At 43.5% G+C, this 15,613-nt stretch overlaps 2 long non-coding RNA genes across 4 annotated transcripts in view; both read right to left on the bottom strand.

Annotated features, from left to right (window-relative positions):
- The window catches only part of LOC110391554, a 30,436-nt gene extending 19,683 nt beyond the window's left edge, over positions 1 to 10,753 (bottom strand). The window contains exons 1-3 of one of the 2 annotated variants that reach the window (XR_002434103.1): positions 10,697 to 10,744; positions 8,745 to 10,356; positions 6,436 to 8,461 (exon numbers count right to left, since the gene is read on the bottom strand). This is a non-coding gene — a long non-coding RNA (uncharacterized LOC110391554). Of the gene's footprint in view, positions 1 to 6,435; positions 8,462 to 8,744 lie in introns of both variants that reach the window. The other variant, XR_002434102.1, reaches the window with a different exon arrangement.
- On the bottom strand, positions 1,001 to 5,812 carry LOC110391558. 2 transcript variants are annotated; one of them, XR_002434109.1, is made up of 4 exons: positions 3,453 to 5,812; positions 3,193 to 3,302; positions 2,331 to 2,470; positions 1,001 to 1,495 (listed from the first exon to the last, which is right to left on the bottom strand). It is a non-coding gene; the product is annotated as an uncharacterized LOC110391558 (long non-coding RNA). The 2 variants fall into 2 exon arrangements; XR_002434106.1 differs by having other exon boundaries at positions 1,001 to 2,470.

Here is a 15,613-nt window from a genome sequence, read left to right as displayed (position 1 = left end):
TTGCAACAGCAGAAGAGGATCACATATCTCATGGGGACAAGGGGACATTATCTGAAATGAGTCTGCAGGTGTCTCTGTTCATTGCAGGGGAGTTAGACTAGATGGTCTTTAAATGTTTCTTCCAACTCAAATGATTCCACGATTCTATGACTGCTGCCTCCTCCATCAAGTCCTTGTCCCCACCCCAGCCATGGGTCCATGTCTTGGTCCTCGTTAGTTGCAGTACCCTTCAATGGAAAGACAGGGTTACAAACATTATCCAGAGTTGTAGGCAATAATACTAAGCTTAAGGAAGGCAATAAATACCTATGGCTTAGTGTGTGGTTCAACCTCCAGCTACTAAAGGGCAAGAGGGGTCCGGGAAGAAGCTTTTCCTTCAGGCACCTCACCTCTTAACATATCCTACAGAGATGAATCACAGAATCATGAAGGTTGGAAAAGACTGACAAGTCCAACTATTGGCCCATCATCACCATGCCCGCTAACCCGTGTCCTAAGATGTTTGCAGTTTTCCCTGTGGTGCTGGATTGGGCCAGTGTCTCCAGAAAGATACCAAGCTGCAGCTCAATGCAGAATGGCAATTTTGGGTATGCTGCGAACCAAGGAAGCCCATCCCAGAAGAAGGAAGCCCATTTCCCAGAACAAAAATGAGGAGTTATTCAGTTTCTTCTCTTTTTGGGAATGGGGAAGAAAGCTAGAAGTGACTGTTTAGCCCACTAAACTGGAAAGAATCATAGAATCCTTAGAGTTAGAAGGGACATTTGAAGGTCATCTAGTCCAATTTCCCTGCAATAAACTGGGGCATCCACAGCTAGATCAGGTTCCCCAGGGCCTTATCCAGCCTGGCCTTGAAAGTCTCCAGGGATGGGGCATCCACCACATCTCCGGGCAACCTGTTCCATTGCCTCACCACCCTCACTGTAACAGACTTTTTCCTTTTATCCAACATAAATCTACTCTGTGACGAGCAGTTATCAAAGAAGACCAAGGCAAAAAGGAATAACTCAAACCCAGATTGATTTATTTTTATAGACATAAAGCAAAGCCAAAGGCTGTTTTTTTTCTTTCTTTCTTTTCTTTTTTTGCTACGCTACCTTTGAGTTAGGCATTTGCCCAAAACATAAATAAGGAACTGTTGACACAATACTTTCTAATGCTTAAACTCAGGCTGAGCAGTAAAGTTACCATTCAAGTACAAATTCAGAGAAATTTGATGTAGTTCTGAAGGAATAAATCTGGAACCAGCTTTAACAATTGATCCATAAAGACAGGCAAAGGGAGAGCTGACAGGCAATCTCTGAGCCCTCTTACATCAGGCCATTTTTCTAACTCCTTAGAAACGAGTACCAAAGCATGCAATCACTCAGCAAAAGGTGAGCAAGTAAGAATTTTATTCTAGTTTCTAATATGGTAAACCCTGTTGTTACAATCTTTAAGTCCCTTTGGTGGTCTCCCAAGGCCACGATTTCTCAGAATGGATGAAGTACTCAGAAATCTGAAAATACACAAAAGAAAGCATTTTGATGGCACCTGATTTCAAAGGCACTGGACATGAACGTACTGATTGAAAGCCCTTCAGCAGGGACTGCAACACAACCAGCTTAAGTCATGATCACTAGCCTCATTAGAAAATCCAGATGCTTTTGCCCATGACAGATGCTATCCAGCCTGGCTTGCCCAACACACCCCTACTGTTCCTGAGCGCATCTTGATTAATGCAAAGAAGGTGAGTATATTTAAATGTAGGTGGCTCTCTGTGGTAGGCAGACAGCTCCATGGAGCCACGCTGAACGCTGCCAAGGAGGAATTCAGAGTTGCCTCTGCACAGAAAGCCCTCTGTGACTTGGAAAGTGGAGAGGAAGGGAATGTCTTCTCCGTGACATGCTATGGGCTGCCTACAATCAGCATCCTACCTTGGCAGCTGGGCTTGATAAATGATGTCAGCAGCCTGGGAGTCCTTCTGGGCTCCCAGTGCTGAGAATGAACCTGAAGCAAGCAGACAGAACACCCCTATACCAGAGCAACATCAGTCTAGAGCACTAGGGCAAGTCATAGAATCACAGAATCGCTTGAGTTGGAAGGGACCTTTGAAGGCCATCTGGTCCAACTCTCCTGCAATGAACAGGGACACCTGCAGCTCTATCAGGCTGCTATAGCAGTGCTCATGCAACTGGGCTGGAAGACTGAATCCTTTAGAATTTGAGCTGCTTACCACAAAAAATGGCCAACTTCACATAAATATGGTGAAAGAGAGGCCCTACAAAGCCACGAGACAGGACAGAGACCCTCAAAATCTCTTTGTTATAGGAAACAGCTGAATATGGCCTCACTCTTTATCAGACATCAGAGGATCCACTTGGATTCCACAAATTAAGATGAAATGAAGCTTCTTTGGCTCTGCAAACCCCAGAACAACTTCAGTTCTTCTTTTCAGCTGAGCAAAGTGATGCCGTGGCTTGTGCTGATGTTTCTGAGAGAGAAAATACATCACACATTTTCTCTTTGCTCTCTCCCCTGGTATATTTATTTTTAAATCTGCATCATCAGTGGCTTTCCAGGCTGACATTTCCACCGTGTTGGGACATTTGGAACAGATTTCACCTTTCAATACTCCTGCATTCTGACAACGTGAAGCAGTAGCCTAGAGGGGCTGCAGGACACAACAGACCCTTTCCAGCATTCCCATCATTTACAAAGAGCCTCCTAAGGGGAGATCTGAGTCTTCCTTTTGAACCAAAGCTTTAAAGTGGTTTGTTTTGGCCTCCTAAAGAGCTGCAGGCCAAGTGAACGACAGGCATTTGTTCCGAACCCATAAATCTCACAAGCCATAAAGTGGTTTCCTAATCCTTTTATTTTACAGGGCACACATTTTCTCAGCGAGCCGCGTCCCGTAAGAAGGGGCTGTGACTCGGAGAAATCTGCAGAAGGAAACCATTCTGCCTTTGGAGCTGGATTTCTCCAGCTGTTGCATTTTCCTCATTTTCTGGGCAGTCTGCTTGCACAAATTAGGTGCTCCAACCTGTCACAACTGCCCTGCTGAACGAAAAGTATCAGCAGCACCGCAATCAAGTCAATAAGGGACTTGGAGCCAAATAAAACCCGTTGTGGAAATTCACTTGAATAATCTTTCTCCTTAAGTAGAAAAGAAAGACTGAGAAATGAAGCGTTTTACGGAATCTAAAGGGGACACACCTGAGCAAACAGCTTTGAGGATCTGCGGGTCATCTTTCTGGTAGGCAGGATCAAAGCAGCTCTGTTGGAGTGCTTTATGGAAAAAGTCACACATCCCATAAAAAGGGATCCTGGAGGTTTTGGAGACAAAAAAAGAAAAAAAAAACCCACAAAAAAACAGTAGGGAAGGGCTCTGCTGAAGCAACCAGAGAGCAGGAGCCAAGCTCTGCAAGCTATAGAAGCTCTAGGAAGTAAATGATGCCACATAAGCAGTCCTCTACCTCTGTTCCCATTTCTTCTCCTGATCTCGTGTGATGACAGCAATGGAGTGACACTTTGTAAAGAACACGGGGATGCACCAGTAACTCTTCATCCACGATGGGAGATGGGCATAATTTAGCCCATAAAGTCCGCAAACAAATCCAAGACAGAGCCAGAAAGGAGCCTGCTGAAAACAGCACTGCCTCCTTTGCCTTCAATACCTGGAGTACTTTCAAGCTTACTGCAGAAGAAGTATCCTTTTGAAAAATCTGCAGAAGCAATGGTTAAGATGTCCTTTGTAACACAGTGAGGGCTTCATTTTAATAACTCCCACCACTGCGACATGAGTTTGCATGGGCAAGAACAGCCCACTGTTGGAGCTGAATCATGTATTAGGAAGCGGCAATGAAATAACATCACACAATCAACACATGAACATTGCTTTTACGTATTAGAAACAAGCACAGCAAAGTGCTGAGAGCACGGAAAAAGTTCCACTGTCCCACTTGGCTGTGCTGATTTGCATTCCCTTGCAAAGATTCATCAATGCTTTATAGAACTTTTCAAGATTTAACTGCAGCATCTGGAAAGCCGGCTCTGAAACACGCCCATTTCAAAGACTCCAGGAAATCTGCACACACAATCACTTCGTGTTTACCCTGGATCTCACCTGAGTGGGAAGCAAACCTGATGTGCCCATTGCATTCCTACTGAGGAACTGTTGCTGCCATCTTATTCCCTAATATATCATTTTCCTTCTTGCTCTTTGTTTTTCTAATACAGAAGAAAACATTAAGAACGTTAAGATCTAAGGTGACTGCTGTGTAGCACAACATATACTTTTATTCCACATGGAAAAGGAATGCCAAGTTGTCCTAATACCAAAAACATTCTTCCTCTCACCTTCCTGCGGTAACACTTGTAACTTATTTATAGGTAAACTGTGCCAAAACAAAAAGAAAAAGCCAGACTCAGACAAAGGGTTTGCTCACTGCTCAGCTCTGATGCTCATCTCTGTCATGAGATGAGCAATCCAATAAACTGAAAAGCAAAACAGTGCAGAAGGAAGACTGTATTTGTCTGTGCATATTATGGAAACGAGGTGGGTTTGGTCAGTGCAGGTGTGTGGTTTTACACAGCATTTGTCCAAGGTTTTCAGATGAAACCTTCTGCAAACTTGGAAAACAATCTGTGAATTAAGCTGTTTTCCTGAATGGTTCATGGATAAATTAAACTCAGTGTTTTAAGCCGAGTTATTTTGAATTTGTACAGCCACACAAGCTGGTTCTACTATGCCTTCAATGTAATCGTTTATAAATTGATGCTTCCCACCAGATTCATCTATTTAAAAAACATTTTTTTAAATTACTCAAGATTATTGTCGACTCTAAAGCACCAATTATTTTATAGCTCTGCTCCTGAACTCCCTCCCAGTCTAGAAGTGGTTACTCAGTATTGGCTATGAGATAGTCAGATGAAAAGAAACAGGGGAGGGGAGGGGAAAAAAACTTGTGTACTTGTAACTCTTTGTGCATTTAGCACATTGGAACACCTACTGTGCAGCAGCTCTGGGACAACAAGGAATGCAAGACACGTTTTTACCTGACCTAGCACAATTGTTACAAGTAATGAGATATTACCAGAATGGAAATGAAAATCCTAGTGGAGCCCTGCTTAGCTCAGGGAAAGTATCACAATACTTGGGGAAATGCCGATTTGTTGAAAATGAAGGAACAGCTATATTAATTTTTTTGTAATTAGATAAACACAGGAGGTAGGTTTCTGAGTCAGCTGTGGATATTTAATATTTCAAGTGGATGTTTACCCACCCTTGCTCCTTCCATACACTTGTGCTCCTGTCTCTAGCCTGTTCCACCTTCTTGTTTGCAGTGATGCTCTGTATTACAGCACGAGTGTCAATGCAGTGAGGAAGATGAGAAGTGGGACCATTCACAAACCTGTTCCAACGCATTACCACTCTTTCAGAGAAGAAATTTTTCCTAATATCCAACCTGATCCTCCCCTGGCACAATTTAAGGCCACTACCTCTTGTCCTGTCGATGTTTCATTTGTCTTATTTTCACTGTCTCTCACTGTGTCATATCTGTAGGCCGCCTGGACAAGGGACTTTGTTTTATAGCACATGTTGGAGCTTCGGGAGATTCACTGGAAATATTTCATGTAGCTAGATGCAGGTCATAACAACTTCAGATATCCAATAATTGGGCCTTATATAACAGGACGGTGGATAAAAAACTGAATATGAGCCAGCAGTGTACTCTTGCAGCTAGGAAAGCAAATGGTATCCTGGGCTCCATCAGAAGACGGGTGGCCAGCAGGGAGAAGGAGGTGATTGTCCCTCTCTGCTCTGCCCTCGTGAGGCCCCATGTGGAGTACTGCGTCCAGGTCTGGGGCCCCCAGTAGAAGAAAGACAGGGAGGTGGTGGAGAGGGTCCAGAGGAGGCCACAAAGATGATCAGAGGGCTGGAGCACTTTCCAGCCTGGAGAAGGGAAGGCTGCGGGGTGACCTCATTGCAGCCTTCCAGTAGGTAAAGGGAGCCTACAAACAGGAGGGGAGTCAACTCTTTACAAGGGTAGATAATGGCAGGACAAGGGAAAATGGTTTTAAGGTGAAGGAGGGAAGATTTAGGCTGGACGTCAGGGGGAAGTTCTTTACCAAGAGAGTGGTGAGGTGCTGGAACAGGCTGCCCAGAGAGGCTGTGGATGCCCCGTCCCTGGAGGTGTTCAAGGCCAGGCTGGATGGGGCCCTGGGCAGCCTGGTCTAGTATTAGATGTGGAGGTTGGCAGCCCTGCCTGCGGCAGGGGTTTGGAGCTTGATGATCCTTGAGGTCCCTTCCAACCCAAGCCATTCTGTGATTCTATGAACAGGGATGTTATGAAAACAAGTGAATGACACAGAAAATATTCCAGGCATCGAAGTCATATCACTATCCATGGATATATTTACATGTTTTTTTTGTATACAAAAAGAAATTGAGTTCACCTGTGTCCCCAGCCAACCAGCAGCATTGGCATCACTTGCAGCTTCCTGCTTCCCATGCTTGGAGCAGGGCAGAGCACAGGGTGAAGCATGCCTTCAGCAACCAGAGACCTGCACAGCAGAGCAGGACATGCACAGTGCGAGTTCTGATTTAGGCACAGTGGAACATGATGAGACAAATCAGTATTTTCAAAGTTGAGAGTCAGTGCGTAGAAAATAAAGAAGTGCAAGCAGCAAAGCGTATGGATCCATATCGTTCATAGCTAACCCTCATTGCTGAAACACCTAAGCATGCTCTGTAGTTGACCACAGTGGACAACACTCTCCAAAATCTCCTTGTGTTCTTGATCTTTGAGCAAAGAAATAGAGCAATGTTTTAGTTATTTATGAAAGCTTGCTACATCTTCAATTTAAACAGCAGTTAATTATTGTACAAACAACAAAGTAGTAGACACAAGATACAGCTAGCAAGATAATTAGCTATTCCAAATGAATCTGGAATGTACAGGTTGCTATAGTCAGTGTGTAAAGCATCCCTTGGGGTTTATGCTATTTAGGATTGTATTGATAGTCCTATAGAGTAAGGGCTGACTTCTGTACTCACAACAGAGGTTTCATTTAGGATGAAATCAACGTGGAATTTGCAGGAACTGGGAAGCAATGAGAGCATGTCCAAGTGCTGAAAACGAGCAGAATTCAATGTCTACCTCTTCTGGGAAGCTTATAACATCTCACAGAGCCAAGGTGAAAGGAGTTAATAGCACACACTGAAAGCCAGCACTAGAATATGCAGTTTTCAACAGGCAGTACAATTCCCAGCTACGCAACATAGCAGTCGACCACCAGATTTGCTCTGACAAGGCTAAATTTCGTTGCTGTGGAGAGAGACACAACAGCACCTGGAACAAAGGAGTTTTGTTGCAGCTTTTGGTTCATTTCCTCTCAAAGTCCCAAATACTTTCTTTTTTTTGTAGGATACTATTTGTTGGAGACTCAGCTGCTTTTTCATCTCTGTTTCTACTGACGAGCCACATCCAATAGATCCAAGAAGTGTATCTATGTATCATCGGTTCTTAGCAGTGCATCTACTGATCATGAAGAAGTAAATGTACTTTCCATAAGGGAAAATACCTCTGCAACAAAAACTTACGTATAGCTTGCAAATATATCATGGTTAGAATAAAAGAGCCTAGTAAAGATCAGAAGCAATGGCCAATGTGAAGTGGAAGGAGAATGCAACTTCATAGACAAAAAAAATGAAGTACTGTTGGGCTGCATTTGGGAAGGGGAAAATAAATGGAGTAAAGTAGAAAAGAAAAGCACATGTAGTATTTCATGGAATGGAATCCAGTGGGGTTCCCCAAACCGTAATTAAAATGGGGGGGGGGGGGGAAGGATGTATCAAAAAAAGGCAGACTTTACAATTGCTTGGAAAGATTTTGTTGCAGTATCTACTGAAAACCACATGGAGATTGCAACACAGCACCAAGGTAGCAACACAAACACAAACCCAGCACTCTGCGTAGATGCTGAACTTTCTTCCCAGACCAAGATTTTTGAAATCTGTGCTTTTTGGTGCCTTGAAGTGTGTATGCCCAGCTTGACACTGCTTTAACACAGCCTTTTTCCACAAAGGGCGATGGTGTTGAATGCTTTCTAAAAATCGTAGCCTTTCAATGCATCTCCAGTTGAGAAATCTTAAACATAGGCATACAGCAACACTCACTTTTAAAAGTATGTCTTTACATGTAAAACCACACACCATACCAGGGTAGAAAAACTGCACCTGGCCCTAGAAAGACCTGTCCCCCTTACAACTATTCACAGGGAGAATGTTTGGAAGAAAATAACAGCAGTGAGGCATGAAGACCCAAGGAGCAGCAAGGCATACAGTACCTTAAGTATTCCCTGCAGCAGCAAATAGTGCCAGAAACGGCTGTGTCAGCATTTTTCCTTGAAGAGCTTTGCAGGAGCAGCAGCGTGCTCTCAGCTGCCTGGCTGCATTTGGGCTCTCGTTCTTTTGTCCTGCCTGAAATATGCAAAGACACAGGATTAGAGTTGCGACTCTCTTCCATTTGTCCCTTTGCTGCAATGAGAAATAGTCTGGAAAATACAGGAATACGTGAACTCAATGCATACGTATTACCAGCACTTTCTAAATCCAGCTTTCATAATAATGCAGAAAGGTGCTTTTACATACACTAAAAAGCCAGACTGAAGCCACAGGTTTCTCAATAAACACATCTTCTGCCATGACGAGACACTCACGGGATTAAAGTGTATAACAGTAAAATGGAGAGAGCTCTGCTCACCTGCCAAGCAGTAATTCCTTTCTGCCTTCTCTGCTGACACTGAACAGGATACCCCCTGCTTTATGCTTGACGTTTGGAAGGTGCAGCTCAGTGAGGTGTACTTGAAAACTTAAAGCCAATGTTCCCTTCATCTCTTCAGTCAGAATGGATTTAATTACTTAATTACCATTAAGATGTGTTTAGACTCACGGATTTTGCTAATATTTTGCTCATTATTGTCTGCTTGGATCTTAGGGTGCAGCGTTCAGGAGGAGCTGTGAACAGTGCAATGTCTTGCAGGAATGAGCTGTGTGCACTTCACCATGGGATTGCTTCTTCATCACAGTTGCACAAGAAAGCTGATGTCAGCAAGACAAGCAAGGAAATTCTTTACATCTGGCCTTGTATATGTTATATACATATGTATACATTCAAAAAAAAAAAAAAAAAGAACTAAAGAGTGACTTAGAAATGCTTATTCATTTGGCAAAGAGAAGTTCTTCAGGGTGCAAAGGTTCTTTTCTTGGTGAGGTTCCTGGCCCTCACAGCATTCCGTTACGTTTTTATTATTAAAAAGTGAATTGAAACCATATTTTTCTCATTTCAGTAAGTACCTTTGTGATGTCCAAACAACTCCAGCAATGATATCATCTGTCTCTTTCCTCAAGGGAGGAATCCAGGCCAGACCTTGATATTCTTGCTTATTCCTGGAGCACACAGCCTTACACCAAAGCAAAGGCAGAGAGCCTTGCTCCTTGGAGGGGAAACACATGTCACTGTGCTGTCCACTTCATGCTGAACCTCCTACAGATTGTTTCCTCTTCTTCAGAGCTGCTTAACGCTATAAATTAAGAGTTCAGGCCTGTTAAGCTGATCCTTGCAGGCAGATACTCAAGGCCGTTCTTCAGCAGGACGTGCTCCCCTGTAAGGACCTGCTCATATGGATCCTATTCTGCAACCAATATTCTTCTCAGGCTATGTACGACATGTGGCATAATTGGGCTGCAGTCCTTGAAGTGGCCTCTGATTTAATGAAACAGATGATTCACCTTCAACGTGTTAAGTCCCTCAGCTCAGGTCAAGGGTGCCTTCAGCTGGCTGCCTGCACAATGGTGAGTCCACGGGGACAGATATGGGTTTAACTCCTCCAGCATTGTCATCCTGGCTCCAACACGCTTTGTGTCAGCAGCACAAAGCCTTCCAGCCCAGTTCTGATCTGCAGGCTGGTGGATTTGGATGGAGAGGTCCAAGAAACCATCAGCACTTCCCTCTAGGATCCACACAGGCTCAGAGCACCACATAACAACCAACTCATACTCTCTCTCAGGAGTTTCACAAACGTTCTCACGTTTTCCCCATGCTCCAAACCCACGCTCTCTCCTTTCCAGTAGCTCACCAACATTCCTCCAACACCAGCACCACCAGTCCACTTCCTTTTACACTAGGGAATTTTCTTCCTAAAAGGACTGCAGAGTTTCCCAAGCAGCTTCTCTTTCCTGAAGGCACTGTCTGTTCAGTTGTGGCCCCTTCCTCATTTTCTCTTCCCTCCAGACACGGTCATCTGAGGTTGCCCATCCTTCTGCTCTTCAGGCATCCTGGATCAGGGGGAATTGTGCCTTGTTGATCTTCCAGGCTTAGGGAGAGAAGAGAGAAAGCAGTAAAAGCCATAATAAAAACAAACCCTTGAAGACACAAAAGAGCTCCCAGCAAGTATTTGCCATTTGCCATCTCTGTCTCCCAAATTCGATAAACGTAAAGATGGCATAAAGAAAAAGGGAAGCACTAAGGATGTATGCAAGTACGTTTGTCTGGTGGGATGCAAGAGGATCTTGCAGACATGGCTTCTCTCTTTCCATCCTTGTGATGTGTTCCTACCCATCACTATGTTAATCATTGCCTCTGTCGCTGTCTGAGAGGCTCCAGATTGGGAGTTTGACCAAATAACCACCAGAGAAGAGGTTGAGCCAACTCACACTTCAATCCCTCCTGTATCTGGCTCTCCCTATGGAAGTCCCACAGGCCTGCCCACTTCGCCCAAGAGCTTTTCCTTAATTCTCCTCAACAGATCTCAACAGACCTTTGCCAGGCAATCTGCTGCTTCAGGATCTGGTGAGCTCTGCAATCAGCCTCCAAGCAGCCAAAGCCGGCCTTTTTCCACTAGATGTGACTGTGAAAGAAAAGATAATGAATCAGTTCTACCTGGAACCTCAAGACAAGCTGCAAACTGTCCTGTTCTCCAAACTTGGCTTCCTCCCCATTTCTAAGCTCAGCATCCTACCATGTAGGTCAGTCTGTTGGTCAATGTTGATCACTTGGAGAAGAGCTGTAGTGACTGATGAGACCATTAAGTGGAAACTAGCTCTTTGGGAAGAGACACAGACAACATAACAGAAGTTAAGCAGAAGAAATGTACCTTTAGTCAATTAACCTAAAGAGGTGTTGATAGCTCCTAGACATTTCCTAGAAACATCTGGATGCAGGAGTTAGGGGATGCAGCATAAAAATTTGAATTGAGTCATGCATTACAAGGAGCACTTTCTATCAAACATGCCTTCACCAGGCAACAAAGTTGTGCTGTGGATAAGCCAGCAGAGGTTAAGTCTCACAGTGAAATACAGACGATCTTGTATTGGTGCCACCCATTCTTGGAGATCTTCTAAAGCTGCCTGGACGCGGTCCCAGGCCACCTGCTCTACTTGGCCCTGCTTGACCTCCAAAGGTCCCTTCCAACCTCAACCATTTTATGATCGTGATAGTCTTGAAATCTTCTTTACATATAAACAGGGATATTTCTGTTCCCAAAACACCCCTATCAGTTAGCTAGGGCACAATAATAAGGGAGGTGTACAGTGTGGATGAGCAAAGAGGTAGGAACTGGCCTGCTTCTGCTGAGAAGCACCATCCATTTGCACGTACCATCCCTCTGTGGCCTGCTGTACAGACAATGATAATATTCTCTTGGAGGTGGCCTGAGGACCTGAGATTGCAGGTGGAGTCCCAGCTACCTTGCAGAGCAGCTGGTATACGACATCCTCTTATTTTCACTTTGTAGTACTTTCATAAGAACACAGGTGTGATACATTAGTCATTACTGGCTACCCTCACTGATCCAGTGCTGTGCTGGACCTGAGCACAGACATTTGAAAGAGATTTTGCTAAATACTCTGACTCCAGAGGCTGATATCAAGTAAGTGGTGAGCAGCCCAAGGATCCTTAAGACCTGAGTGAAAATGTTCTCCTTCTGCAGTACTGGTAAGTTGTCCTTGTTCCAGTCGACTTCACACCAAGAAGCAGCCAATCTCCAACTCCCAAACGTTGGGAAAGAGCTCAGAAGTCTTCATTGCCTTTGTTGGGATGACCAGCATCACTGCTGCGATTTATTCACGGCCTTTTTCACATCAGGCAGCACTGCATTAAGCAGGAGGAGGTATTTCTTGTGGTGGTGGGCACTAAGGATGCCCTCTGCTTTAAACAATCTGAGGATTGAATGAAGGAACGGCCAAGAAATTTGCATCTGCTTCTTCAGGATTGGCACAATAAATACCAGATCCTTTTATATATTGGACAGAAGCATCTCGCTGCTTCACTACAAACTAGCCGCAAAGCTTGAAATTCCTCTGTTCTAGGAATAAAAAAAAAAAGATAAAAGACGACAAACAGCAAGGTGCTGGCATTCAGTTCTTCCCCTCAAACACTGCATCCTGTTCACCGTAGACACCAAAGTCTCTCAGTTGCCAGAATTTACCTACAAGAAAATCTCACTGAGGTTCTTGGGCCATGTCAGAGTTGTTACCCTGCTGAGTAGGCCTTCTGGATGTTCTTCCAAGAGCAAGGAAATAAATGTATTTTTCCAGTTCAAGCTTCAACCGTAGATTGTCACAGATGATCGGAGACTAGGTAGCCACCTCGCAGTGAAAAATGCCACAGAACACCTGCAACTATTAGATTCCAGGCATTCAAGGGGAACTCAGTTTTTAAAATGTAAATCACTGTTGCTCGTTATGATTTCGTAGAGCTAGAGCTGTCACATGCCCCTACTTTCTAACTGCTGCCCATAAGGCATGCTTGCAGGCTCACAGCATGAAATAAGGACCCTTTGTTGCCCCTACAAGTGCTTTGCTACAGCGTTGCTGCTGGTGGAGGATGCGGTCATGAATACCTAAAGATTTGTGGGCAGTGTACAGGTGACACTGGGGGACACGGCAACCTGGTAAAAGCCATCTTTGGTCTGTTCCTCAAGGCCTACAATTAGGAAACTAAGTTGGTCCTAAAGAGTTTGATGCCTATTAACACTTAATGCAGATAGGTTGGGAATCTTATGCAACACTTTAGCCACTGCAACACAAAAGCATCAATATTTACGGTAAGATTACCTGGGGAGTCACAAAGACTGTTTACTCGATGATGTCTAACTTCAGGACATTGCAAAACAAGAGCTCCCTGTTCTGTTACCATGGCACTATTCCCAGTTCTCAGTATCACTGCATAAATTGTACTAGTACCTGCCTTGCCTTCAAAGACACTTCCAGGGATAACTATGCTGCAAGCTGAAACAGAAGACAGAGAGGTAAGGTTTTGAGAAAAGACTGCTTCACCACATGAAAATAAATAAATAGGAAAAAAACAGACAACTATGGCAATAACAAAGTGACCAATTACAGTGTTTTGGAACACAATCTGTTCAATTAACACAATTTCACAAAGTAAGGGCAGCTTATAATAAGCACGCGCATATTTTGAAACTGCTGTAGAACTGTTGACTAGTTCCAATTCCATTTTTTGCTGATGCCTCACTCCTTACACGTATGTGAAATGGTGGGGAGAAAATGATTCTTTGTAAGAGTTTTTTTTTCCCCTTAGGGAAACAAGGGAGCATTAGAGGTCTGGAAATTATTGAATATTAAGCCTACCTTGGGATAGCACCTATTGTTACTCTAAATTAGGAACTGTTGCCTGAAGCAGATCCAGTAAAGAGATTTGTTTTCATCCTTTCAGATTAATTTGGATGTTTCTGGCAACTCTGAGATTTACAGTGTTTCACAGAAACAGAGTGCATGATAGCTGCACCCAGAATCATTAAGTGGTTTTGGCCTTCTACTTCTTTACAGCAGAGCTTTGGCAGCCAGACAAGCAGTTAAAACATTCCTACAGCTGGACAGAAAAAGCACTACAGGAGATAGAAAGCTACAAGCTACTTTGGAAAGGAGCAATAGAGCATTCTAAGAAGAATTTTGTGCATGGGAAAAGGAAAGAATTTGTATACGCTTAAGACAAGCACTACTTACACAAAATACTATCAATTGAGGAAAGTCCACTTTCATTAAAATGAAAATCTCAGCAGGGACACTTAAAACAATTGAAACAGACATATTGCTTCGTTACATAGAGTATTCCAAAAAGCCAGGTCAAAGCAAGGTAAATACCTCAGTTGCACCTCAGGAATACATACTGCCCTGCATTGGTAGGATATTTAAGATGACAATTCCCTCTGTCTCAAGAATCTGTTAAAAAATGGAACCAAATTTTATCCTCAGTATTTGTTTCAGTTACTTCTCTATCAACCCCTGGCCTGCTCTAGCAGTAATACTCTTTGATACTGTATCATCAGATTCTCCAGTTGTCTCCTTTGTCTGCACTCCCAGTAGATGGGAACCACCATATTTTCAGTAAATGGTTTCTTCTATATAGTCCTAAGTTAGAGGGCTACCTCCCATTGGCACCTGATAGTTCTTTGCTCCTATGGATCTTGCAAAGCCATCACTGTTCAGACTTGCTGCTGCAGGTTCTCAAGTGATGCACTGACACACCTGAAAAAAAGAAACAAAGCATTCTGCAGCAAAGGGACAATTCAAATAGCCTAAGTAGGGAGCTTTTGATTGATTACAGTCCAGGCATCGCTGTGAAGGGCAGTGCGATGATCAAGCATAGCGAGCAATCAAGGCACCTGGAGCCAGCTAATTAGCTAAGCTAGTCACAATTTGGCTCCAGAAGACACTTTAGTAGCAAACTGAGTGTTTTACTGCATTTCTCTCCTTCTATTTGTCTCTGTACATCAGTCAAAAAAGGTCCCATTTACTTAGTCAGAGAGAGTCTTCAGCTCTCCTGGTCAATCACATGGCACTGGGGATCAGTTTTCCTTCTCTGACTATGCATGTAAGCCTGCACTCAAGCAACACACCTTATCAGCTGAAGTGCAGTTTTTTTGGTCTCTGTCTCATCAGTAATGAGAAGCAGACAAACAGTAGCACTCCTCTGATGTACCTACCCAGCTTCTCTAGATAGCAGATGAGCCTGCAGCATTTCTTACAGCTCAGAAACAGAAGTTACGTGGAACCAATTTGCTTCCCAAGGCATTAAACCTCCTATGAAAACAACCTTGGCCTGATGTCACAAGAGTCGGGGAGTTCAACCAGTCTGCTATGCACTGAAGATTCCAGCAATCGGAATATGTCACTTTCCTGTGCTTATTTTCTTCTTAAAGCACTCCTGATAGACGACTGGTGCAAGGCTCACCTCACATTGCTGTGTCTACTGGGAAAAGTGACAAACATTCCCAGGATGGAAAAGCATTTTCCCCCTACCCCCATCCTTTCTTTCCCCCCCCATTATTGTTTACTAAGATTGTAATTCAGATGTTCTTAAAGAAAGATTTTCTGTCTGAATTCTAACTTAGGGTTTTTGGTTTGTTTTTTTTTTTTTCCCCAGATATTCTTTTCAGGAAAAGAGCAAGCTATTACGTAAAACACATTTACTGGCTGAGACAACAACTCCATTAACAGGAAAGCACGCCAGATATCAGATAGAAATAGCAGTAGAAGAAATGATAACATTTTTTAAAGAGTAATTCTCAACTACTTCAATGTAAATAAAAGCTCCTGAAAACATTTAAG

This window comes from Numida meleagris, chromosome 1 (assembly GCF_002078875.1).
Source record: "Numida meleagris isolate 19003 breed g44 Domestic line chromosome 1, NumMel1.0, whole genome shotgun sequence".
NCBI classification, from domain to species: Eukaryota; Metazoa; Chordata; class Aves; order Galliformes; family Numididae; genus Numida; species Numida meleagris.
This window is presented reverse-complemented; position numbering and strand designations above follow the sequence as displayed.